This window comes from Dermacentor albipictus, chromosome 5, assembly GCF_038994185.2.
Source record: "Dermacentor albipictus isolate Rhodes 1998 colony chromosome 5, USDA_Dalb.pri_finalv2, whole genome shotgun sequence".
NCBI lineage: Eukaryota > Metazoa > Arthropoda > Arachnida > Ixodida > Ixodidae > Dermacentor > Dermacentor albipictus.
The window spans coordinates 17,273,698-17,300,182 of NC_091825.1; the positions used below are offsets into that span (position 1 = coordinate 17,273,698).

Consider the following 26,485-nt stretch of genomic DNA (forward strand, 5'->3'; position numbering starts at 1 on the left):
ACGGCAGGACGGCATCCCAGGTCTTGTGTTCGACGTCGACGTACATCGCTAGCATGTCGGCGAGGGTCTTATTCAGCCGCTCCGTAAGACCATTCGTCTGCGGGTGGTAGGCCGTGGTCCTCCTGTGCCTTGTCTGACTGTATTTCAGAATGCCTTGGGTGAGCTCTGCTGTAAAGGCCGTTCCTCTGTCGGTGATGAGGACTTCTGGGGCGCCGTGTCGAAGCAGGATGTTTTCGACAAAGAATTTTGCCACTTCGGCTGCGCTACCTTTCGGCAGTGCTTTAGTTTCAGCGAAGCGGGTAAGGTAGTCTGTCGCCACGACGATCCACTTATTTCCGGTTGTTGACGTCGGAAAGGGTCCCAGCAAGTCCATCCCGATCTGCTGGAATGGTCGGCAAGGAGGCTCGATTGGCTGTAGTAATCCGGCTGGCCTTGTTGGCGGTGTCTTGCGTCGCTGACAGTCTCGGCATGTTCTGACATAACGGGCGACGTCGGCGGTCAGGCGCGGCCAATAATACTTTTCTTGTATCCTCGATAGTGTCCGGGAAAAACCGAGGTGTCCAGCGGTCGGATCGTCATGTAGGGCGTGCAATACTTCTGGACGAAGTCCTGACGGGACAACAAGAAGGTAGTTGGCGCGGACTGGTGAAAAGTTCTTCTTCACGAGGAGATTGTTTTGAAGCGTGAAGGAAGATAATCCGCGCTTAAATGCCCTGGGGACAACGTCGGTGTGCCCTTCCAAATATTCCACCAGGCCTTTTAGCTCCGGGTCTGCCCGTTGCTGTTCAGCGAAGTCTTCCGCGCTTATCATGCCAAGGAAGGCGTCGTCATCTTCGTCATCTTGCGGCGGCGGGTCAATGGGGGCGCGTGATAGGCAATCGGCATCGGAGTGTTTTCGTCCGGACTTGTAGGTTACAGTGATGTCGTATTCTTGTAGTCTGAGGCTCCACCGCGCCAGTCGTCCTGAAGGATCCTTTATACTCGCTAGCCAACACAACGCGTGATGGTCACTGACGACTTTGAATGGCCTGCCATAAAGAAAAGGGCGAAATTTAGCTGTAGCCCAAACGATGGCGAGGCATTCCTTTTCGGTCGTAGAATAGTTGCCTTCCGCTTTTGACAGCGACCGGCTAGCGTAAGCTATCACCTGTTCGACCCCGTTTCTCCTCTGGACTAGAACGGCACCGAGGCCTAGGCTACTGGCGTCAGTATGGATTTCTGTATCGGCGTACTCGTCGAAGTGCGCAAGTACAGGCGGCGACTGCATGCGTCGTTTGAGTTCTTCAAATGCGTCGGCCTGCGGCGTTTCCCACTTGAACTCAACATCACATTTAGTTAGACGTGTCAACGGCTCGGCGATGCGTGAAAAGTCCTTGACAAAGCGCCTGTAGTAGGCACACATGCCAAGGAATCTACGCATTGCCTTCTTGTCGGTGGGCTGCGGGAACTTTGCGATGGCAGCTGTTTTCTGGGGGTCGGGGCGTACTCCGGATTTACTGATGACGTGGCCTAGGAACAGAAGCTCGTCGTAAGCGAAGCGGCATTTTTCTGGCTTCAGAGTGAGCCCTGATGACTTGATGGCCTCTAGTACTGTCGTAAGCCGCCTAAGGTGATCGTCAAAATTTTCGGCGAAGACGACGACGTCATCCAAGTAAACAAGGCAGGTCTGCCACTTCAATCCTGCTAACACCGTGTCCATGACGCGCTGGAAAGTTGCAGGTGCCGAGCAGAGTCCGAATGGCATGACCTTGAACTCGTAGAGGCCGTCTGGCGTGATGAAGGCGGTCTTTTCGCGATCTCTCTCGTCGACTTCTATTTGCCAGTAGCCAGACTTGAGATCCATCGACGAGAAGTACTTAGCGTTGCAGAGCCGATCCAATGCGTCGTCTATCCGTGGAAGGGGGTATACGTCCTTCTTCGTGATCTTGTTCAGACGACGATAATCGACGCAGAAACGTAGGGTTCCGTCCTTTTTCTTCACCAGGACAACAGGGGATGCCCACGGGCTTTTGGACGGCTGAATGATGTCGTCGCGCAGCATTTCGTCGTCTTGTTCTCTTATAGCTTCGCGTTCTCGCAGCGAAACTCGGTAAGGGCTTTGGCGGAGTGGTCGAGCGTACTCCTCGGTGATTATTCGATGCTTGGCGACTGGTGTTTGTCGAATCCTCGATGTCGTCGAAAAGCAGCCTTTGTATCGTCGGAGCAGACTTCTGAGCTGCTGTTGCTTAATCACTGGGAGACTTGGATTAATGTCGTAGTCTGGTTCGGGAACCATGGTCGTCGGAGTAGATGCGGCGGAATCCGAGAGGACAAACGCATTAGCGGTTTCCACAATTTCCTCGATGTACGCGATCGTCGTGCCCTTGCTGATGTGCTTGAACTCCTGGCTGAAGTTTGTCAGCAACACTTCAGTTTTCCCTCCATGCAGTCGAGCGATCCCTCTTGCGACGCAAATTTCACGGTCTAGCAGGAGACGTTGGTCGCCTTCGATGACACCTTCTATGTCAGCGGGTATTTCGGTGCCGACCGAAATAACAATGCTGGAGCGGGGCGGGATGCTCACTTGGTCTTCGAGCACACTCAAGGCGTGGTGACTACGAGGGCTCTCCGGCGGTATCGCTTTATCTTCCGACAGCGTTATTGACTTCGACTTCAGGTCGATGACTGCGCCGTGTTGGTTCAGGAAGTCCATACCGAGAATGACGTCTCGTGAACACTGTTGGAGGATAACGAAGGTGGCAGGGTAAGTCCGGTCATGAACGGTAATTCTTGCCGTGCAGACTCCAGACGGCGTGATGAGGTGTCCTCCAGCGGTTCGAATTTGAGGGCCTTCCCACGTAGTCTTAACTTTCTTCAACTGGGCGGCGATGTGTCCACTCATGACGGAGTAATCAGCCCCTGTGTCGACTAAGGCAGTGACTGCGTGGCCGTCGAGAAGCACGTCGAGGTCGGTGGTTCTTTGTCTGGCGTTGCAGTTAGGTCGTGGCGTCGGATCACGGCTGCGTCGTGTTGAACTGAAGTTGGAACGTCGCGTCGTCAAGTAGTCGTTCGTCGGTGTAGTCTTGCCTTCCTGACTTCGTCGCGGCGGCGGCGTGTCGTTGTTATGTCGTCGAGATCGTTTCGTCGTCGTCTTCGTCGGCGGCGGAGGATCTTCGTCAGTTCGACGAACAGCAACCGCACCTCCATCGGTTGCTGCTTTTAGTTTTCCGGATATGGGCTCGCTGACCGGCCCCGGGCTGGGCCAGTGTATGGTCGGCGCTGCGGCGACAGGTAGCGTCCTGGTGACGGCAAACGGGATGGCCGTCCAGGGCTCCACTGAGTAGCGGCGAGGTAATCGGCGATGTCACGTGGGCGCTCTCCAAGCTGTGGACGCGGCGCGTTGACGGCGAAACCTCGCAGTCCCATCTCCCGGTACGGACATCGTCGGTAGACGTGACCCGCTTCTCCGCAGTGGTAGCAGAGCGGGCGGTGGTCAGGAGCACGCCAAATGTCCGTCTTCCTCGCGTAGGTGCGCTGGGCGACGGGTGGTCGTGCTGGCGGCGGCGGCGGCGGACGACGAAATTGCGGCGTTACAGGGCCCTGGCGCGGTCGCTGAGGAGGGCCTTGACGGCGTACGACGGCGGCGTAGGTCATCGCTTCGGGTTGGGGGTGCGGTAATTGAGGTTGCACCTCCGAGACTCCAAGCGACCGCTGAACCTCATCTTTGACGATGTCAGCGATCGAGGCCACTTGAGGCTGCGACGACGGGAAGATCTTCTGAAGCTCCTCTCGTACGACTGCCGTGATAGCCTCGCGCAGGTCTTCGGAGGCCAGTGATTGAACTCCGGCATAGTTTGTAGCGTTGGTGCGGCGGTCGAATTGCCGGTTTCGCATCTCGAGTGTCTTCTCGATGCTAGTGGCCTCGCGAAGAAACTCGTCGACAGTCTTCGGCGGGTTTCGTACCATACCGGCGAAAAGTTCCTCCTTAACACCACGCATTAGTAGCCGGACTTTCTTTTCCTCGGACATTTCCGGGTCGGCGTGGCGGAATAGGCGGCTCATTTCTTCTGTAAAAATCGCCGTGGTCTCGTTGGGCAACTGCACTCGGGTTTCCAGTAGTGCTTGGGCTCGTTCTCGGCGAACGACGCTTGTGAATGTCTTCAGGAAGGCGCTTCGGAAAAGGTCCCAGGTCGTTAACGTGGCTTCTCTGTTCTCGAACCACGTCCTGGCAGCGTCTTCCAATGCGAAGAAGACATGTCGCAGTTTGTCGTCGCTGTTCCAGCTGTTAAATGCAGCGACCCTCTCGTACGTCTCGAGCCAGGTTTCCGGGTCCTCGAATGTTGAACCGCGGAACGTGGGGGGCTCCCTGGGCTGCTGCAGCACGACGGGGGATGCTGGGGCTGCCATTGGGGAGGACTTCGTGGCAATCTTCCTGCTCGTGTCAGGTAGGAGTCCGTGCTCTGGGGGCAGTCCTTGCAGCCGGCGGCTAGCTCGCTGGTCTTGGTTGGCTGGTGGCTGGTCTTGGTCGACGTTGGTTTTGCCCTCGGGCTTCGGACTTGGATCGCGGCTTTGCTGGGGCGTTCGGTACATGAACGCACAAGCACCTCCACCATATGTCACGTGGTAGTGACGGTAAAGAGAGAACACAGTAGCAGTACTATGAAAGACAGAACTTGCTTTTATTGGGCGAACCTGTGCCCACAAAACAGGCTACACTTAAAGCACAATGATAGCGGCGAACACAGTCGGCGATCGTCGAAAATCTGATCAGCGGGTCAAGCGCGTCGGCTTTTATACAGCAATCATCGAATGTTCCAGATTAAACGTTGGGACCCGCATGCCTTCTAAAATGTTCTACACCATTCGTGTCAAGCGATGAAATCAGATAACACAACGTTCGGCGACAACACACAGCGGATAGAAGCATCGATAACTTTCCAGAAACTTCGGACACATGCAGGCGCGTCCCGCGCTGTGCGATAACATTTGTTTAGGCGACAATACTTGTCGCCCGATAAAGACAAGTACACGTGTCAATATCACGCGCCCCCATCGATGCCCCACCGCAAGACGAGGAGGACGACGACGCCTTCCTTGGAATATTAGGCGTGGTAGATTTCACTAAACAGCAACGAGCACACCCGGAGCTCAAAGGCCTCGTCGAGTATTTGAAAAGGAACACCAACGTTCTCCCTAGGGCATTTAGGCACGGATTGTCTGCGTTCACGCTACAAAACAACCTGCTCGTGAAAAAGAACTTCTCCCCAGTCCGCGTCATCTACCTTCTTGTTGCTCCGTTAGCCCTGCGTCCAGAATTACTGCACGCCCTACATGACGATCCAACCACTGGGCAGCTCGGATTCTCCCGGACGCTGTCGAGGATAAAGGAAAAGTATTGCTGGCCGCGTCTGACCACCGACGTTGCCCTTTACGTCAAGACATGCCGAGACTGTCAGCGACACAAGACACCACCTACAAGGCCAGCTGGACTACTATAGCCAATCGAACCTCCTGGCCGACCAGGAGGAACCGTTGTTGGAACCGTTTCCGACGTCAACATCCTGAAATAAGTAGATCATCGTGGCGACGGCCTATCTCACCCGCTTCACTGAAACTAACGCTCTACCGAAAGGAAGCGCAGCTGAAGTGGCGAAAGTTTTCGTGGAGAACATCCTGCTGCGACATGGTGCCCCGGAAGTCCTCATCACCAACAGAGGAACGGCCTTTAAAGCAGAGCTCACCCAAGCCATTCTGCAATACAGACAAGCCGCAGGAGGACAACTGCCTACTAGCCGCAGACGAATGGTCTTACGGAGCGCCTGAACAAATCCCTCGCCGACATGCTAGCACTGTACGTCGCCGTCGAGCACAAGACGTGGGACGCGGACCTGCCATACGTAACCTTTGCTTAGAACACAGCGGTGCAAGAAACAACACAGATTGGTTTACAGCAGCAATCCGACCACTACTCTAGAGGCCATGCTGCCGCACGTCTGCGACGAAGAGAATCGTGACCTCACCACCTATCTCCAGCGCGCCAAAGAAGCCCGACAGCTCGTCCGGCTGCGGATCAAGAAGCAAAAGAGGACGGACAGCCGACACTACAACCTTCGACGACGCTACGTCGAGTACCAGCCCGGCGACCATGTTTGGGTTTTGACCTCTATACGCTGACGAAGACTGGGCGAGAAGCTTTTACGCCGCAATTTCCGACCATACAAGACCATCGGACGCATTGGCGCACTTGATTATGATGTCGTGCTAGACGGCATTTCGCTATCACAGCGGCGCTGCTCACGAGCTGAAGTAGTTCATGTTGTGCGACGTAAGCCGTTCTACCAGCGCTAATGAACTTTGGGGACGTCGCATGGATGAACCTTGGACTTTTTTGGATCCTGTCACCTTAGGCTTTGTTTTTGGCTGTTTTGTTACTTTGTTTAACAAGTTGCCTTTTAACAAGTTGGTGATGACATAACTCTCCTGTTATGTTTGTAGCATCGGGACGATGCCTTTCGAGAGGGGGGAGTTGACACTTGAAGTCATTTATCTTTAGCGGGTGAGCGCTTTTGACGTCTAATAAATGTTGTCGCTCAGCGCACGACGCGTCTGCATTTATCGGAAGCTTCTAGAATGTTATCGATGCTTCTATCCGCTGTCTGTTGTCACCGAAACTTATGTAATCTGATTTCGTGTATACGCGACGAGAATAGTGTCGAACTTTGTGGAAGGCCTGCGGGTCCCAGCGGTTACTCTGGAGCGTTCTAGGACTGATCTATAAAAGCCGACGCGCTTGACCCGCTGATCAGATTTTGACGATCGGCGACTGTGTTCGCCGTTGTCGCCGTTCTTTAAGTGTAGCCTGTTTTTCTGGGGACAAGTTCGCCCAATAAATGTTAGTTTCGTATTTCGCAGTATTGCTACTGTGTTCTTCACACGTCACTCCACGTGAAAATATCAACAATCTTGGGACAATTAACGTGCACCGAATGCACAATAAAGCGACGTTTATGCATTCCTCCCCATTCGATATCCGGCCGCGGCAGCCAGGATTCAAGGCTTAGCAGCGCAACGCCAAACTGACTGCGCGAACACGGCGGATGTGCACGGTCATTAACGCACAGTTCAGCTTGAGCTATATGGGCGGTGCGCATGATGATGGTAGCAGGTAAACAATGCCAGGTGCGCAGTTCATGTACGGTGATTCTTTTATCTTCCAGGCTTGTTTACTCTTTGTTTAAAATGCGCTGGCACAAAAAAGCATGCCAACGTGGCGCCGAGGAAAACTACAGGCACACTTTACCTGACAGCCACCTTCGGGCCGTAGAGCAGCAGTGCGGCAAGAAGGCCTTGTTGGTGGATGTTGATCTTGTAATAGGGCGGTTACTGCTCTGTAAGCGCACGGACAACGTGAGTAAAAGTTCACAGGATACGCGCAGGGCAGGACGCACTGCGCGCGTCCTCTCCACTTCTTATCTCGACCATTTGTTTATAGCACAATAATCATCTTATTGCAAGATAACCTTTTTGACATATTGGGACATGTTAAAGACACCTTATGTGCGACTCGCAATAAGTTCTCGATACCAGTGTCATGTGCGAAGGCCTAAATAGATCAGGCAAGATGGTTCTATAATGGCCTAGCACAGGAACCACAAACCTACAATTAAGACTGAAGACAAATGGCATGTGCCTGCCATTTCTTGACTTGCAAGTGCGAACGTCACTTTCACTAGTTAACATTATGGGCAGCAACGAAGACGCTACTGCAGGGCAACTTTTGGAAGCCTTTGATATCACGAAAAGAGGCGCAGATCACGTCAGTGATACTTGTGTCTTTTTTATTTGCAAGTGAGATCCGTTTCTATTATTCCTTTTCCATTGCCGTAAAGAACATGCGTGCATGCCTATTTTACTCCACGTTTTCTCCTGCTCTTCTTCTAGGAAACTGTGGTTGTAGTATGTGCGGTATTCGATGTTGTTTTTCTTGCGTCTAATATATTCACACTATGATGTCTTCGCCAAACATTAACCAAGACGCCCGAGAATATGTCTTCCCGTACTTGCCTTTCATTCTTGCTCTTGGTGCATTTCCTCGTGTGCCCCTTTGACTATCGTGCCCACGTTATTTATTCGTTGCACGACACCTGTTCCTGTTTGGCCTGTGTGTGTATCTACCGAGAGGATCGAATATTCATATGCGTGGCGTAGACTTCACGTGATACGCAATGCAAATTCTAAATGCATGCGCTAACACAATTGCCACATATGTTTCACTGGGCGAATTTGCTCATTATTCATGCCTTCCATTTTCAGGGGAAGCTTCGGAAGTGAGCAGCATGTCCGGTAAGCCTCTTGCCTGTTAGCCAATTTGAAGTCACCCGCATTTGTGAAAAGTCTGGCATTATATATAAGGCTTGCATGAAAGTGCCTTCTTTCTGCTTTAGATTGACTTCACCAGCAGAAATGATCCTAGCGGTTTCTATTGAAAAGTTCCGGCTGCGTTGTTCTCACTTGCTTAAACCATGTTGTGGAGCAAGTGACGTTGAAGGTATGCATTTTGTTAGGTGTGAGTCAATTAAGAGTCTACATTGACGCGTTTATTCTACTTAGAAGACAACGACGATGGGGGCAATAACGGACTCCGTGTAGTGGGTGGCTGAGATTTGGGAGAGGACAAAGAAGACGTGCTTCGGTTTCGTTTGTTTTTGAACAGGTTGTCCTGTTCTCTTGCCGCAAGTGGGAACCGAACCCACAACCTTCGCAATTCGCGAAAGTTGTGGGTTCGGTTCCCACCTGCGGCAAGTTGTTTTTTCATTCACTTTTACTTCCAATAATTTATCATCTCTATAACTCAATTAGTTAGCACAAATAATTTTCCTTACATTGTCCTTGGTGTCAATATTTGTTTGCTTCTTATGATATCATGTGGTTTAGACACTCATTTTGTGCATTTCTTTATATAAAGAAATACTTGGGCCGTTATTGCATTTGCAAATCTGAGGGAGATGGGCAGTTTTTGCTGGAATTATGATAATGTTTCTTCGGTCGATTGTTCTGTCGACGGAGATGAATAAATCCATGGACCCGAGTCAAATACAGCTTCGCTGTAAAGCCGAGCCACGACTGCTAGCTGGAAGTAATAGAGGACAGTGACGCTGTCGAGTTTTAACTTTTTCTTGGTTACCAAATGGTACATTCAATAGCATTGGTTCTTTGAAGCTCCTTCTGTGAGCACTGCTGTAACGAGAGCGAACGTGGGTGCCCGCCTTTGCTTCGCAAACTTTTTTTTGCGTCTGGCGCCACAACTTTCAAGCGCTGAAAAAAGTCAGAGAAGTGTTGCCATTTGGAAAGGGCCTAATATTATGTTTTCGGAAGCGATTAACAATTTGACATTTTATCTTTCACTATCATTTCGATAACTGAGAATTTTTGGCAAATAATTTGGCATAATTAGAGAATCAACGAAACAACATTTCACTGGCATTCGAGAGGCGACTGCAATCCAAACATCCATATTCCTATGCTTTCATCTCGTAGCCACCCCTCCCCCAATTCTTTTTAACTTCTTCCTCCACGTTACCACGTTTATGCCGCACTCAGTAGATGCTTGCTTCAATACTGTAGCAAAAGAGCACAATACTGTTAAAGTGTGCCACGATTTACCCCTGCGATCTGACACACTCAATATTTCTTTCTATCCGTCCCACAGAGGTGTCAACGGCAGGTAAGAAAACGTTTGCTTTATTTCGAGACTGAATTTCCCTGATTTTTGCCTTGAATTCAGTGCATGCTTTTGGCGCTGGTTCGCTTTCTTTCTTACATTCTTCTTTTCTTCTGTTTTTCTATCGCATTTTCTGCGGGCACGTGCAGAAACTGGGTAAGTGACCTGCAATATTTTTTAGAATGGATCATCATGATTTCTACACGCAAAAATAAAATAAAATTCTAGGGAGCCCATAAATGGTGCCTATCGAGTTGCTGTAGCATCGAAATTTGCATGTGCTATTGTACATGTCAGCCAAAAACTTGCAGTAATTAATTTCAATGGACAGGTCTTGTTTCCTCGCAAAGCAACGTAAAGTCTAGTTGGCTAAGTGCGGATATGGGGTTTGTATTGGCACCTGTACCTGTTTTTATCTTTCGTCGGATGACCGCAGTTCACCGCCTAACCAATGTTATCACTCAGTGCAGGACGCGCCAGCACGTATCGGAAGTTTCTTGAATATTGTCAGTGGTTCTATCTGCTTTCCGCTGTCACGGAACCTTGCGGAATCTGATTTGCACGTATGCGCGATGCGAATTGTGTAGTAGTTACTGGAACACACACGCACACCAGCTATTTCTCTGGTACTTTCAATGACTCATATAATAAATCCTTCGCGCTTGAGCCGCTGATCAGATTTCTACGATCGCTGACAGTCTTCGCGGCTATTGCTTTGCTTGGAATGTGACTTGCTTATATGGGTACAAGTTCGCCAAATAAAAGGTTTAGACAGTCACAGATTTTTCACTGTAATATTACCATCACTACCACATGACACATATTTGCTGATGACGTGGCCCAGGAAGAGAAGGTTGTCGAAACCGAAACGGCACTTTTCCGGCACCAGATTAAGCCCTAATAACTTGATGGCCTCTGGCAATTTCGCAACCCCCTAAGGTGATCGTCGAAATTTCCCGTGAACCCGACAACGTCATACAAGTAAAGAAGACAGGTCTGCCAATTCAGTCCGGCTAGCACCTTGTCGATCACGCACCCTTAAAACAGTTTCCAGAACTCTCTTCGAGGGAGTATCTACTTGTACCATATTTCACTCCCTTTTAGAAAGCAGATGGACCGCCTTTGAGAGAGTAGAATAACTGCCCCTGGCAGCGTTTCATTTTTCCACCGCAAGGAAGTACTAGTACCCTTCCGCAGAGTGCCAGTACTCTTCGCTCAAGGCTAATAGGACTCCCCCAGACCGAGTGCTTCTACTCCTCCAAACCCAGTTCTTCTACCTCTCAAACCGAGTGTTTCTACTCCTCCAAACAGAGTGCTTGTACTCCTAACAGAGAGATTTTCCTCCTTCAAAATAAAGTGCTAGTACTCTTCCTAATAGTGTGAAAGCGTTCACGTTGTAGAACCATGGTCACGTTAGACGGGATTCGCAATACTTACATGCGGGGAATGTTTGATTCCTTCATAAGAAGCTCCTGCACTTATGCTTGGTGAAATGCATGTAATGTGTAGTCGCCGAGTTACTCGAATGGACCATTTTCTGTCTTAAAGCGTCAAAGTGTTTATTGTTTAGTCAAAAGACAAAGGGAATAATAGTTTGAGAGACTTACTGACGCACACAAAATTAGATTACAGTGATGCCCGTGAAGTTTACAACACATCTTGTAATAAAACATAAGTATAGCCTCGAACGACTGATCAGTATAACGTGTAGAAATATCCTTTATCTTCAATTGGCTTCATCTTTTCAAAAATAATGCATAGAATGGAAAGTTAAACGTAAAACAAACGTGCGTAACTCCCCAAGTACTGAAACTACGATCGAAACGACGTATGCGCTGCATTACTGGCGAGCAAACGCATTTATATCACGAAATGCATGCACTTATATGCCAGAGGTTACTAGATGAGCTGCTAAGCATGGGACTGGTAACCTAAATTGTGGAAGAAACACTTTTATGCCATATTCTAAGACCGCAACTCATTTGATAACGCCCTGTACAACGTATGGATGTTCCTGACTGAGAGTACAGTGCATTTAGAAATGTGTCGTATTCTCATGTGAGCACGCAGGTCTCGCTTTGGTTATAATTATGTCACATAAAGGTACTCATATATGGTCGGTACCCCATGGTTTCGAAGCGTACGTTGTCGTTCTGCAGCAATATCCCTCCCTGTTTCAAAGCAGTACAGGGGCGTATCATATTTCCTATTCGGCTGCCTAATGAAAGTGGTTTCCTGGTGCTGCTGGGATTGATCCGTTACATTTTCACACAAGTAAATAAGATTAAATTTACAATATTACCTAGTATGCAGCTATGCACCTATGCACCTGCACATGCACCTATGCATATACTTGCACAATGAACCAACTACCTGAAACCAAAGCTTTTTTCCTACTGAAGTGGCTAAGGTAGGCTAAATTAAGTGATATTATCGCGCTTCACAGAACCTTAACTTCGTCTCAAAACAAGTATAGGTGTCTAGGAAGACTAGTACAGTGCCTCACAGTGCACTAAAGTTTAACTTAACTACAGAAATTTACTATGTGCACTAAACCTTTAATTTTAATTTGCCTTATCAAAATTGTGCCTGCAGAAACCATCAAACTAACGACATTTTGCTTGATTAACACTAAATGTTCACATCCGCCAAGTAATAAACACGTGTTCTACACTGATGCTTTCAGTGTAGATCCCTGCCTCCACTAGCCTACTTGGTTGACAGCTAGAGTGAGTCACCCTAATCAAGATCTGTAATACCTGCCACAGCATTCATGAATATTTCAGAGAAAAAGAAACCACAATTTTACATGTGCCAAATCATTTCTTCAATTGCAAGCGACTCAGGGGATTCTAATTAAGACATAAGGTGCGTACCACGGTGCACACACCGAAAGGCCTCGCTCCTTGCTTTCGCTTCGGAAGCCGCAAGAGGTTCTGATGAACTGGTTCCGGGAGCATGAACGTAAACGATAATGACTTCCTAAAGATGGGGTACTCTGCCCACAATGCTTCCCCTTTCTGGAACATAAGAGGAAATAACAATTCTAAAATTCGGTATAAAAATAAAGGGGAAGACAGGAAAATTTGTCTGCTTCACGTCAGCGTTTAAAATGAAGAGTTACAGTGGTTTGTAATTGCACCCTTGCATTTGATCATCATCATTATCATCATCTTCAGCATCATAATTCTATTTATGTCAACTGCAGGACGCAATTACTCCCGTCCTTCGCCAACCGATTCCAACTAGCACACGCAAATTTCCTAAATTTGTCGCACCACCTAGTCACCCCCTGCCCAGCGTCAGTTTTTCCTCCTAATGTATATTAGAATACTGTCTATACTAGTGCGCTCTCTGATCCAAACCACTCTCCGTTTCTTGAAGTTGTGCCTAGCATTGTTCGTTCCATCGCTCATTGCGCAGTCCTTATCTTGCTCTCAAGCTTCTTTGTCATTCTCCAAGTCTGTGCGCCAAATGTCAGCACCGGTAAAATGCACTGCTTGTATACTTTCCTTTTCAATGATAACGGTAAGCTCCCAGTCAGGAGCTCACGACGTCTGTCATATGTGATTCAACCCAAATTTACTCTTCTGTGAATTTCCTTCTCATTGTCAGGCTTCCCTGTGATTAGTTGTCCTAGCTAAACGTACTCCTTCACAGACTCTAGAGGCTGAGTTGCGATCTTGAACTGTGTTCCCTTGCCCGGTTATTTATTATTGTCTTTGTCTTCTGCATAATAATGTTCAGCCCCACTCTTATAGTCTCCCTGTCAAGGTCCTCAATCATTTGTTGTAATTCGTCCGCAGCGCTGCTGAATAGAACAATGTCATCGGCAAACCGAAGGTTACTGAGGTATTCACCGTCGATCCTTACTGCTAAACCTTCCCAATTTTATAGCTTGAATACTTCCAACCACATAGTGAATAGCATTGGAGATATTTTGTCTCCTTCTGCCAGCCCTTTGTTTATAGGCAGTGGCGTAGCAACAGGGGGTCCGGGTGGCCGTGGGCTCCGGGTGCCAGGGGCCAGAGGGGGGGGGGGGTCATGTACGTCTGAAGACACCCCTCTTTCCGCCGGCTACACCCAAGGGGGGGGGGGGTTGACAGAAGACCTAAGGGCCCCGGGTGCCAGACGGCCTAGCTACGCCACTGTTTATCGGTATCTTCCTATTTTGCTTGTGTTGAATTAAGGTAGCTGCGGATTTTCTGTAGATATTTTCCACGGTATTTACGTATGCGGTCTGTACTCCTTGATTACGCAATGCAACTATGACTTCTGGTATTTCTACTGAATTAAATAATTTTTCGTAATATACGAAAGCCATTTAGAGAGGCTTAATGTACTCTGCGGATTCCTCGATAACCTGATTAATGACATGGATGTCATACATAGTATAGTATCCTTTTCTGAATCCAGCCTGCTCCCTTGGTTGACTAAAGTCCAGTGTTGTCTTATCCTATAGGAGAATATTTTGCTTAATATATTATATAATAATGGGAGTAAGCTAATGGGCCTACAATTTTTCATTTCCCTAATGTCGCCCTTTGTGTGAATTATTATAATGTTTACATTCTTCCAGTTTGCTGGGACCCTTGCAGTCGATAGACACTTCGTATAGAGAGCCGCCAGTTTTCCTAGCACTGTCTCCTCCATCTTTGATTAAATCGACTATTATTCCAACCTCTCCTGCCGCTTTTCCCCATTTCGTGCCTTGCAACGCCCTTGTGACGTCATCTGTAGTTACAGGAGGAGTTTCTGCACATTGTTCATTATTGTATCGAATAGAGTACTTCTGAGCTATCTGGGTAATCTACAGGTCAGTATAGAATTCTTCCGCTGCTTTTATTATACGTTCGAGATTGCTGATGATACTACCCTGCTTATATTTCAGTGCATACATCTTGGTTTGGCCTATGCCAAGTTACCTTCTCACTGATTTCAGGCTGCGTCCATTTCTTACGGCTTGTTCTGTCTTTCTCACGTTATAGTTTCTTATAGTGCTTATTTTCGGTTTGTTGATCAGTTTTGACAGATCCGCGAATTATATCTTATCTCTTAAGTTGGACACCTTCATTATTTGTCGTTTCTTTATTAGGTCCATTGTTACTTGGGAGAGCTTGCTTACTGGTAGCCTTGGCGCCTTGCCTGCCACTTCAATTGCTGCCTCGTTACGGTTTTTCATTAATTATATCCACGTCAGAAGCATCCTCTCGCTGTTCTAAGGCTGAATATTTGTTTGCAAGTACCAGCCTAAACTTGTCGGCTTTTACCCTTAATGCCTCTAAGTTGACCTGCTTTTTCTTGACCAATTTTACTCTTTCTCTGTTCAAATTGAGGTGAATCCTCGCCTTCACTAACCTATGATCACTGCACTTTACCCTATCTATCACTTCTACATCCCGTACTATGCTGGGATGGGCAGAATGTATGAAATCAATTTGATTTCTTGTTTCACCATTAGCGCTTTTCGAAGTCCATTTTCTATTGCTACGTTTTTTGAAAAAGGTGTTCATTATTCTCAGCTTATTCCTTTCTGCGAATTCTACGAGCATCTCTCCTGTAGCGTTTCTATAATCGACACCGTAGTTGCCAATGGCCTGTTCACCCACCTGATTTTCCCCCCACTTTGGCATTGAAGCCATCCATTACTACTGTATAGCGTGTTTGCACTTTTCTCATCGCTGATTCAACATCTTCATAGAACTTATCTACTTCCTCATCTTCGTGACTGGACGTTGGAACCTAGGTTTGTACTGCCTTAATCTATACCTCTTATTGAGCTTGATTACGACTACTGCTACCCTCTCGTTGATGCTTTCGAGTTCGTCAATGTTGCCCACTATGTCCTTATGGATTAGGAATCCTATCCAGTACTGCTTCCTATCCGGGAGACTTCTATAGCAGAGGACATGGCCATTATTCAGCTATATGTTAGCCTCACCAGTTATTCTAATGTCACTGAGGCCGGTAATATCCCAAACGATTTCTGACAGTTTTTCGAAGAGTCCTGCGAAGCTAGCCTCACTCCAGAGTGTTCGGGTGTCAAACACTGCAAGGATCAGACCCTATTAGTGGCCTGCCCGCACCCAGATTGTTTCAGCAGCCTCTGCTGCGTTACAAGTCTGACCACCGCCTTGGTCAGGTGCTTCGCAGCCGCTGACTGAGGGCCATTGGTTAATTGAAGATATCATTGCATTGCGAGCTTGCATATACGTGCTGTTAGATTATGTCAGCAGCTAGCCAAAGATAAGCTGTAGATTTTTATAGTGAACACAGACACCATGCTCGTTGCAAGTATGTATTATGTCACTAAGTAAATCTGCAGTGTTATCTCCAAATATGCAGTGTTATATATCCATGTGACCGAAAGAAATATTGGTTAATAAACCAGTATTTCTTTCGGTCACATGGATATATCTGTTGAGAGGCAAGACAGAAAGTGGTCACTACACAAAAAAATAATCAGTTTAAAAAAAAACATTTATAACTTTTCAGTGACACTTGCTCCTATGTATCTGTCTTCAAAGAGCATACTTAATCTTGTCTTTCCCATCGGACTAATTGCAAAAAAAAATCATGTTCAGCTGGCTGCCTACAGTGCATGAGAATTTTCATCTTTGTGTGACGTACTGTACTATGAAAGTTTTGGTTTTGGTTTTGAAAGTTTTCTCGTCCAAATTGCATGGCAATGTATTTTCATTCTTTGGCGCGCGCTCCTCTGCACCATGTGGAGTCGTGCTGGGTTGGCTCTTTGACAACCTTGCGTCCTTGCAGCAACCTTCTTGCGTTACATACACCGGGTGCCTCAAAAAATATCGTGTGCAGATGTAAACAAGAGGACATAGTGCAGAACATCAAGACAGTCAAGAAATAAGGTAACGGAACTAAAAGAAATCGTAGCTCTTAGTATTCCTACTGAAACGCATCCAAAACATCTAAATGACTGCAATAGTCAACTGCTGAACCAACTTCAGTTTTTAGACTTAAAGAAAATAGAAATAACCGGCAGTTCATGCTCGTTCAGCACCCATGTTGCAAAACTACTACTTGTACATAGAATATTGGTCATTGTCAGATGTCATATGTCTGTTGTTATTATGGTGCGCAACAAACACCACGTGGGAAAGCACGGGGACGGCGGGGGATGGGAATTCAAGACGATGAGCAAAACGAGAACAAGGTGAAAGAAGGAGCCAACGTTTCGACAAGTGAACTTGTCTCCAATGCTACATATGCTTTACTCGCCACTGTATATATAGGCGGGATACTATGCGATTCTTCTAAAAGGGTGAAGGTGTAAGGCGGGTGGTTGGGGCAACGAGCGGAGGTGTGTTATCCTGTCGAATTGAGAATAAAGGAGTGCTGTACACAAGGTGAGGGATCCGGCCGTTTGTCAATCCGGTATCAACGGCCGTGTGTCAGCCGGCGTGTCAAAGGCGTGCACAGCAGCCCTCTATTACTGGTTTCACTGGTAGTCGTAGGCTATCGTGTCTCTGAAAGCGATAATAGAAGGAGCAGTAGAAACCATTGTTCGTAAAAGAAAGAAAAGAAAAAAGGAAAATACTGAAATGGTATAAATAAATAAATAAATAAATAAATAAATAAATAAATAAATAAATAAATGGGGGATAACGGAAAGAAGAAGGAAAGAAAAGAAAGAAAAAAAGGGAAAAGGAAACGCTAAAAAACCAAACTAAGTGTTGTTGCCTATAGATTGAAATTTAGCATAGCGAATAGATTCTTAAGCTTCCTTTCAAATGTTTATGCCCATTGGTTGCAATGTATTGAACTTATGGATGAGGTATGACTCTACCGTATTTTCTTTCTCCTTCAGAACGAAAATTGGACTAAGATGTAGAGTTTAAGTTCTTCAAAGTTATGACCTGGTTAGTTGAAGTGCTCGGCGACGGCTTTGAAAGGCTTTTTAGCTGTGTCTGCGTGATAGCCGCTTATTCTGACATTCATTGATTGTCTTGTTTGACCGATATATTGTCTCTTACAGAAGGAACATTCAAGCACATAAATCATGTCCGAACCTGCACAAGTGAAGCTAGATTTGACTTTATGTGTACAACTACATGCGGTGCTTTTAGTTTTAATGTCACTTTGAAGGTGCCTGCAGGTTTTGCACCTGGGGCGACAACATGCACGCGGGCCTGCTGTGGAATGACTTTTGTGCGGACTAACAAGTATTTAATGTTCCTGTTACGGCGACAGGTAACCCTAGGTACATCCCGGAATGCTTTTCTCCGACGCTCGTTACTTGATAATATTGGGTGGTATTTTCGTAGGATGTTGTTTATGTCTGGGAGTGCATTAAAATATTTTATTATAAAGGCCGGCGTCTGTCAGATTTTAGTGTGGGCTGTTTCACCACCAATTCCAATTCTCTCCCAATATGTCGTCAATGTAACAAAGATAGGTGTGGAGTTTTAAAGGATAGGATTCCAACACATCTGCTTCAAGCTGTCTCATGAAAATGTTCGCATACGTGGGAGCGAATGGTGTGCCCATGCTCAACACCACTTGTGAGACATCCTCAGCACGTGCACCGTGTGCCCCTCGCACCCTCGTGCCACTGCTCAAGCCATAATTTGAGGATCATATATACAAATATGATGCTCCATAGGCATGAAAATATGGTCCTCCAGTTCATTGCATGTTACACCATGTAATAATAATAATAATATATGGGGTTTTACGTGCCAAAACCACTTTCTGATTATGAGGCACGCCGTAGTGGGGGACTCAGGAAATTTCGACCACCTGGGGTTCTTTAACGTGCACCTAAATCTAAGTACACGGGTGTTTTCGCATTTCGCCCCCATCGAAATGCGGCCGCCGTGGCCGGGATTCGATCCCGCGACCTCGTGCACAGCAGCCTAACACCATAGCCACTGAGCAACCGCGGCGGGTATTACACCATGTATATATAAGAATGGGCAACAAGGTTTGTTCTGGCAAGCTTACCCACATTTCAAGACTAACAAGAAACAGCTCAATTCGGTCTGCATCTAAGCTTATCAAAAGGGATGAACTTATTTTTATTTATGAGGTGCGCAATTCAGTTCATTTTTGACGAACTCGACTATTGCTGCAGTTTTAAATCTAGCATTTTATATTCTTGAAGGCATGTGAAAGTTGCAGTTAGGCCCCAGTCATTATTTTATTTCACCAACTCTTTGTTTTGTGTATGAAATACGACTGGTAACACAGAATTAAGGCAACGTTGTATTTTGATCATTTATTTCTCCACTAAAAATATAAAAACGATAAACACATTTTGATCTGCCATCCAGTAGCAAAATGCACATATTACGCTTGTAAGCCCCATAGAAAGGGCAATTTAACGCTTCATATGAAATAACTCTGAAACGCCAACTCTTATGGGCAAATGCACAGGCATGTCCAAAACAGTAAGTGCGTGGAAAACGCCCCAGCAACTGTTATTCCACACAGTAGCCATTACATTAAATTCCGAGGCATAACTCGCCGCTTGACAATTGACAGAGTTCTTAGACATAAGCACCCTTTCACATTCGCACCGTGCTAAAAACCGCAACAAGAGACATAAAATTAGACATAATCACACCATTTCAATACATGAGTCAAAACAGCTGCCTTATTCTGCCTAAAATATGAATACCTCATGCATCTTCAATAAGTTCAAAATAACGCGCCCTACTGACCTCCTGCAGCATGCAGGTGAAGGCCTCCGGAAAAATTTATAGCTGGCACTGCACGTAACTTCAGTGGTCGCAGATTACCTATATCCGAAAGGCACCGTCAAGCGCGCGGCTTACTATAGCGAAAATATGCCGCCAGAAAAATAACGCCACCTGGTTGTGACTCGTTATTACAACAGCGTTCCGTACACAGTACAGTGCCAAATTGAATAAATTTAAACACAGAAAACACACGTAAGCACACACCACAGAGGCTCAGAATCCTGGGCTGGTAAACACACCATATAATGCATCTCCTCACGTCAGGTCTTACGGCACATACCATGGATTTCGCAGCGTTTGTGACTTTCAAAGCTCTTATGGATAGATTGATGGTTTTTCAAATCTCTTATGGAACTCATAAAATCACAGGCAGTTATCGTGACGGCTGGCTTTTTCGATTGCCATCAAGCGACACAGCACGCTTGCCTTGTCCGTTGTCAATCTCGTAGGTTAAACGTCACGATGACTTCCTGGCGAATGCATGCAATATACGCAGAATGTGCACGTAAGATATAATTCACTTACCGTTGAGGATTTGCTATATCCAACGAATGACGAACCACTTACCTATTTCGCGTCGACGCGAGATGGCTAACAGGCGGTCTGCCATGGATGGCCGTCATTCCTGCTCGCTGAACGAATCACCTTTCTCCGGTGCTGTGCTGTTCCTCGACGTTGTGCACGCGCGTGGTGGCGAAACTCCTAGGAACAAATAAGAGCGCTGCTCCGCTTTCTTTTGCCCTGTGATTGCTTGCTCGCATCGAAGCAAAACGGTGTGCGCTTCGCTCAGCGTGTGTGAGTGATACATCACCATGTTCAAGGCCGGCCTTCTACAGTTGAAGCAGGAGCTTATGCAACGTTTTAATCTCTATTGCCTCAATAGTTCAACGGGCATTCTACTCTGTGTCAGAAAGGCAGACAGAAATAAACGTTTCACTCTCTTTTGCTGATGGAGTGAACAATGCATCTTAATCCACTGGACATGTTGCGAGAGCAAAACAATTGTTTCAAGAGCAAATGGCAGCCTTTGCTCCTACGACACACTCCTTATTTTTTGGAGCGCGCGCTGGAACGTTGCAAGCGCAGAACGCCGTCTCAATGAAATTACCTTTAACTCATAGATGTCGTCTAGCGTGACCAAGGCGGTATTTTCGCTACCCTTATCGTCGGCTTCTTTTTGCAAGTAGCCAGTCTTCAGCAGCTCCATCGACAAGCACTATTTAGCGTTGCAGAGCTGATTCAATGCGTAGTCTATCCCTGGTAGGGGGTATAGGTCTTTCTTCGGTATCTTATTCAGTCGACAATAATCGACGCAGAAATGGTGGCGTGCTTTTTTTCATCAAGGCTACGGGAGATGCCCACATGCTTTTTGACGGCCAGTTGATGTATTCGCGCAGTATTTTGTCGACTTGTTTCCTTATGGGTTGACGTTTTCGCGTCATAGCTGGGCAACGGCTCCGGCGGAGCGGTCGAGCGCACTCTTCGGTTACTATGCGATGCATTGCTGCTGGTCTCTGTCGAATGCTTAATGACTTCGAAAAGCAGTCTTTGTATCGTCGGAGAAGACATCTGAGGTGCTGCTGCTTACTCATGGGGAGAATTGGATTTATGTCGAAGACTCATTCCCGAACTTTGACTACCGAAGTAGACCCAACAGAATCCGAGAGCATAAACGCCTTGCTGGTCTCCACAATTTTCTTGATGTATGCGATCGTCGTCCCCTTGTTGATTTGCTTGAATTTCTGCCTAAAATTTGTCAACATCACTTTTCCCTCTTCTCCGTGCAGTCTAGCGAACTCTGTTGCGAAACCTTCAGGGTCGGGCAGTAGACGTTTTTCACCCTCAGTGAAGCCCTCACCTTCTCATCTGCAGGTGTTTTGGTGCCGTCAGAAGTGACAATGCTGCAGCGAGGTGAGCTGCTGACTTCCTTTTCAAGTACTCTCAAAGCACGCTGACTGGAAGTCAGCGTGCTTTGAGAGTACTTGATACGCTGTCCACAGATCAAGCGTTATCGCTTGATCTGTGGACAGCGTTATCGACTTCGCCTATGGAGCAATGACTGCGCCATGCTGATTCAGAAAGTCCATGCTGACAATTACGTAGCGCGAGCACTCTTGAATGTTAACCAAGCTGGCAGTCTATATTCAGTCATGCAATGTAACTCATACTGTGCAGCTTCCAGTCGGCGTTAGAAGGCGTCCTCCCGCAGTCCAGGCATGAGGGCCGTCCCATCTATTCTGGACTTTCTTCAGCTTGGCCGTGAAGGCTCCACTGATGAAGATGTAAAGTTCGTTACAGCAAAACACAAAACAAGGACGAAAGAGATATAAAACGACGACACAGCACTTCATATCTCTTTTTGTCTTTGTCTTGTGCTGCGCTGTAACGATCCTTACTACGAATCCCAACAAACTTGCCCAACTCGCCGTCTTGATTCAGTAGATGAATCAGAAGTTGGCTGCTCTGTCTCCCAGAGTGGTCACACTGTGGCCGTGGAGGAGCACGTCGGGGGCGCGGGTTCTTCGTCTTGCATTGCAATTGGGTCGCGGCGTCGCATCAACGCGGCATCGCTTTGTTGTCTAGCTGGAGCGTCTCGTCGTTAGTTATTTTTTGTGACTGTGTCATTAGCTTTGAGGATGGCGGCGTACCATTCCTTTGTCGTTGATGTTTATCTTGAAGCGCCGTTGTCTTCGGTGGCGCATCTTCTTTATTATGACGTAGAGCAACCGTACCTCCATCAGTTGCTGCTTTTAGTACGGACCGTTTACGGGCTTGTCCTATGCACGGTCGGCGCTGCGCCAACAGGTAGCGTCATGGTGACAGTGAACGCGAACGTCGGGGGCTACTGTGTTGCGGCAAGGTAGTTGGCAATATCACGAGGCCGTTCACCAAGCTGTGGACGCTAAGCGTTGACGGGGTTGATGCTTCGCAGTCCGATGTCGCTGTATGGGCACGGGCGGAAGACGTGACCCACTTCTCCGCAGGGGTAGCAGAATACGCGGCGGTTCTCCAGCGTTCCATACCTATCGCTTACTTGCGTAGCTGCGCTAGCCGACAGGAAAGTGAGCTCCCCACTGCGGTGGCTAAATACGGAGTCGCGGCGTTACATGGCCCTGGCGCGAACGCGGAGGGGGAGCATGACGGCGGACAGCGGCGGCGTAGGTCATCGTTTCCGTCTGAGGCCGTAGAGATTCGGGGACTCCAAGTGACGGATGAATCTTCTCCCGGACGATGTCAGCAATTGATGGTAATTGAGGGTGAGTCCAAGGGAACATCCGCCGCAGTTCGGAGCTCATCGGAGCTATCGGAGCTTAGTACTTGATTTTCGCTTTTCGGTGAATGCACTTGGAGCTTGTAGTGGCGGGTGCGCATTTCCAATGTCTTTTCAATCGTCATTTCTTCTCTGAAAAACTCAGCTACGGTCTTCGGGTGGTTGCGGAATAGTCCGGCGAAAAGTTCTTGTTTTACGCCCGACCTCAGGAAGCGGACTTATGTCCTCCTCGGATATTATCCGGTCGGCTTGTCGAAAAAGACGAGTTATCTATTCAGTGAAGATGGCAATGGTCTCGTTGGGCAGTGAACTTTGGGTTTCCAGCACAGCTTGTGTTCGCTCTTTGCGCACAACGCTCGTGAAGGTCTGTAGGAAGTAGCGGCGAAATACGTCCCAAATTGTTAAGGTGGTATTTTTAATTCTCGAACCACCTCCTGGGGGCCTTTTTCAGTGAGATGAAGACAATGCGCAGCTTGCGTCGATGTTGCAGTTAATAAATCTAGCGACCCTTCCATACGTTTGCAGCCAGTTTTTCGGGTCTTCAACGGATTATCTGCAGATGCTCGCTGGGCTGTTGCAGCACAATGGGCGACGCTGCCACTTTCTTCCAGCTGTTCACTTCGCCACAATCTTTCCAGTCGTCACAGGTAGAATTCCGTACTCTGGAGGCAGGCGTTGAACTCTGCCGCTTGCTAGATAGTCTGGGGCGATGCTGATGTTTTCTTCGGTGTCTGGGGTGGACGGGGGCGTCCGGTGCATGAGCGGTAACGCACCTCCATCAGAAGTCACGTTGCAGCGACGACCAAAAAAGAAAAAGAAAACAGTACCAAAACTGAGAATGACGAAACAAATTTTCCATTGGTGGAACCTGTGCCCAAAAAAGGAAATTACACTTTGATCCCAACAATGGCGGCAAACACACTCGGCGCGTCGAAATCAGATCTGTGGGGCAAGCGCGTTGGAATTTATACACGATTCATCGAAGGTTCCAGAACAATGACCGCGGGTTTTCCAGAAAGTGCTACGCCATTCGCGTTGCACATGCAATCAAATTATGTAATGTTCGTTGACAAAAGACAAAGGATACAAGCATCCATAGCCGTCAAGAAACTTCGGTAGATGCAGGTGGCGTCCTGCGCTGAGCGAGAACGTATAACTTTTGTTAGCCAGTGAAAAAGCAGTCCACCTGAGAAGGACAAACAAGTACACGTGTCAACATAATATCCAGTTGAGGTTGCTCTCCCCAGCATCTTTTGCTGATCGAACCGCGGCAGTTTTGCTGTCCTGATACGAGGGAGATCTTCTAACCCATGGCGGGGAAACTGAAAGCTGCGACGTCCGAGCGGGCTCCAAATAATCGAATTGCCTAAAAACCTCCAGTAATGCGAAGAACGCAGCGGACTGATGATCTGTCAGAGTAGAATGCAAACTAATTGGTAAATACCGACCGCCCTGTAAATTATCGTTGAAGGGCACGAAGTGACGGCCTTGGTTCACACTTGTGCCGAGTTTTTATAATCAGCCAGCCCATTGCAAGCATACTTATGAGCGTTAGAAGGCAATGGACGGCCCGTTTCATTAAAATTGCCGGAGGTCAGCTGAAGACGCCTTGTGCAAGTTTAACTGAAAACATGAGACCAGGAATATAGCTTTTGCCTATACCTTCGTGATTTTACCACAGTGCTGCAAACTGCTTACAGTACAACTTACCGGACAACTTTCTGTGGCTATGAATGGAAAGTTAAGGCAGAGCTTCTGCACATGTGTTATGGCGCCAAGTAGTCCACCAGCGTTTGGCAGTGCTTTTGGTCGCTCGGAACAAACGCTGAATCGACGTATCTTTCACGTGGGATGGTTTCGCGTTTGCCTAGACGCGGAAGGGAAAAGCCGCAAAATAAGTAAAATTTTACATTCAGTGGCGTGTTTTTTTTCTTATTCAACTGTTGAATAAGGTCTGATGTTTTTCTCTTCACCAGTTCAAGTTAACGTGGATGAAAACACGGCCCTCTTTTCAGAAGCGCTCGCACTTGTGCGCACCTTGCCTCCGTAGCTTTCCCTTCATAGCCACAAAAAATTGTCCGCCAGCATAGGCATAGACATCTTCCAAGAAAATGGCACCACTGTTAACATACGTAACGACTTGGTCACGCTTTGCGCTAGTAAAGACACAAAGACCCTTTGTGTCTAGCTGACGACGACGTCTTTATACCGCCCCTAATTGACTCATTCGAATAACCAATGGCGCCCAGTGAGCAGCAGTTGCGGAGCACCAGACCAATGCCATGGTCAGACATGTAGTGGCGCAGAAGCAGCTAAGAATCTGCGGACCCGGGCATGCCACCAAGGGAAACTGACCCATCCAAGTGTTAATGCCCGAACCCTTTCGAATGAAGATAGCCTAGCAGGACTCTGTGAGGAACTATCAGGCATTGTTTGGGAGATCTTGGCCAAAGTGAGGCTACAAGAACTGGTGAGGATTAAGCAGCACTGACAAATGGCCACATCCTCTGCTATAAAGGACTACCAGATAAGAAAGAATCAATTCAGAGTAGGATTACTAATCCATAAGGACCTAGCGGGGCAAATTGAGTACTTCTACAGCATTAATGCGACTGAAGTCCGTCAGTCATAGGCGCCGAGTATACGAGGGGGGCGGGGGAGTTCTGGTGCCCAAGCCCCCTCCGGAATTTTACGAGAGGGCTGAGACCCCCCCCCCCCTCCCAGGCATCGCCGAAGCCCACACCCCCGACACACCTAAAGTGTCATTACCAGAGCTTTGCCACCCATATCATTTGAGGTTTCTTTCGACTTTGCTCGACCATATTACTTGAAATTTACTACGGCTGTTAGCTTACTGCATCATTGTTGGCAACAATAAAATTTAAACAGCGCTAGACGACAGGACCAGAAAGAGGAGGAGACAAACACGGCGCTGAACTTACAGCTGTAAGTTCAGCGTCGTGTTTGTGTACTGCTCTTTCTGGTCCTGTCGTCTAGCGCTGTTTGAATTTTATTGTTATCATGTAACACCAACTCGCCCAATACGCTGCCCTTCTGCAGTTCATTCTTGGCACCGGATTTGCACGGCTTTAATTCATACTTTCGCTTTATTTCCGCAAATCCTGACAATAGAAGCACCCGCGCATTAGAAGCACTAACAGCGGCTGCCTCATCCATATTTCCTCACATCAACATTGTAAACACCATGCACATACACATTATATTTAAATAAACACAGGGCAAAGTGTATTATAATTTTGAAAGAGATGGATGTTGCCAATTAAAAATTATTTCTAAAGGTATGCATAGCCTATGCTTAGAGAATGAATATGTGTATGTATGTTCACCAGGCTGCAAATTACTTTGCATGCTTTTTCGACCATCAATTATACCTATAGACATCAGTGATCCCTTCGGCAGAGTCTTTTATCAATGGCGTTTGAAATGCACGTGAACGTTCTGTTCCTCAGTATTGCTTCTTTTTTCGGTAACCAATGTTAATGAACCATGGAAAAATACATTTCTAATATTTACAACATTATGGATGGAAACATCGTCGGTTGCATGCAAAGATCATAAATATATACAGGGTGTCTCAATCGACTATCAAGCACCAAGATTAAAGTGAAGACCAATGTGTTACTCGAAAAAAAGCCTAGTGCATATTGTTAACAGTGCAGAGGTGTAGGTGCTAGTACTTTTTGTTAGTGAGATTCAATTACATAATTGTAATTAATTATCTAGCTCAGAACGTAGTATCCTATACATAAAAGTGTGAAGAATTTA

The 26,485-nt window shown here is 47.2% G+C and overlaps 1 protein-coding gene and 1 long non-coding RNA gene across 2 annotated transcripts in view; both read left to right on the forward strand.

Moving 5' to 3' along the window:
- LOC135906596 (uncharacterized) overlaps positions 1-9,703 on the forward strand; it is a 75,257-nt gene extending 65,554 nt beyond the window's left edge. Inside the window, exons 2-3 of the long non-coding RNA XR_010565794.1 lie at positions 8,293-8,322; positions 9,689-9,703. This is a non-coding gene — a long non-coding RNA (uncharacterized lncRNA). The remainder of the gene's footprint in view (positions 1-8,292; positions 8,323-9,688) is intronic.
- A 148-nt stretch (positions 9,704-9,851) lies between these two features.
- LOC135906586 (uncharacterized) overlaps positions 9,852-26,485 on the forward strand; it is a 695,467-nt gene continuing 678,833 nt past the window's right edge. The window contains exon 1 of the mRNA XM_065438042.1: positions 9,852-9,856. The gene's annotated coding sequence lies outside the window, so the exon portion shown is untranslated. The remainder of the gene's footprint in view (positions 9,857-26,485) is intronic.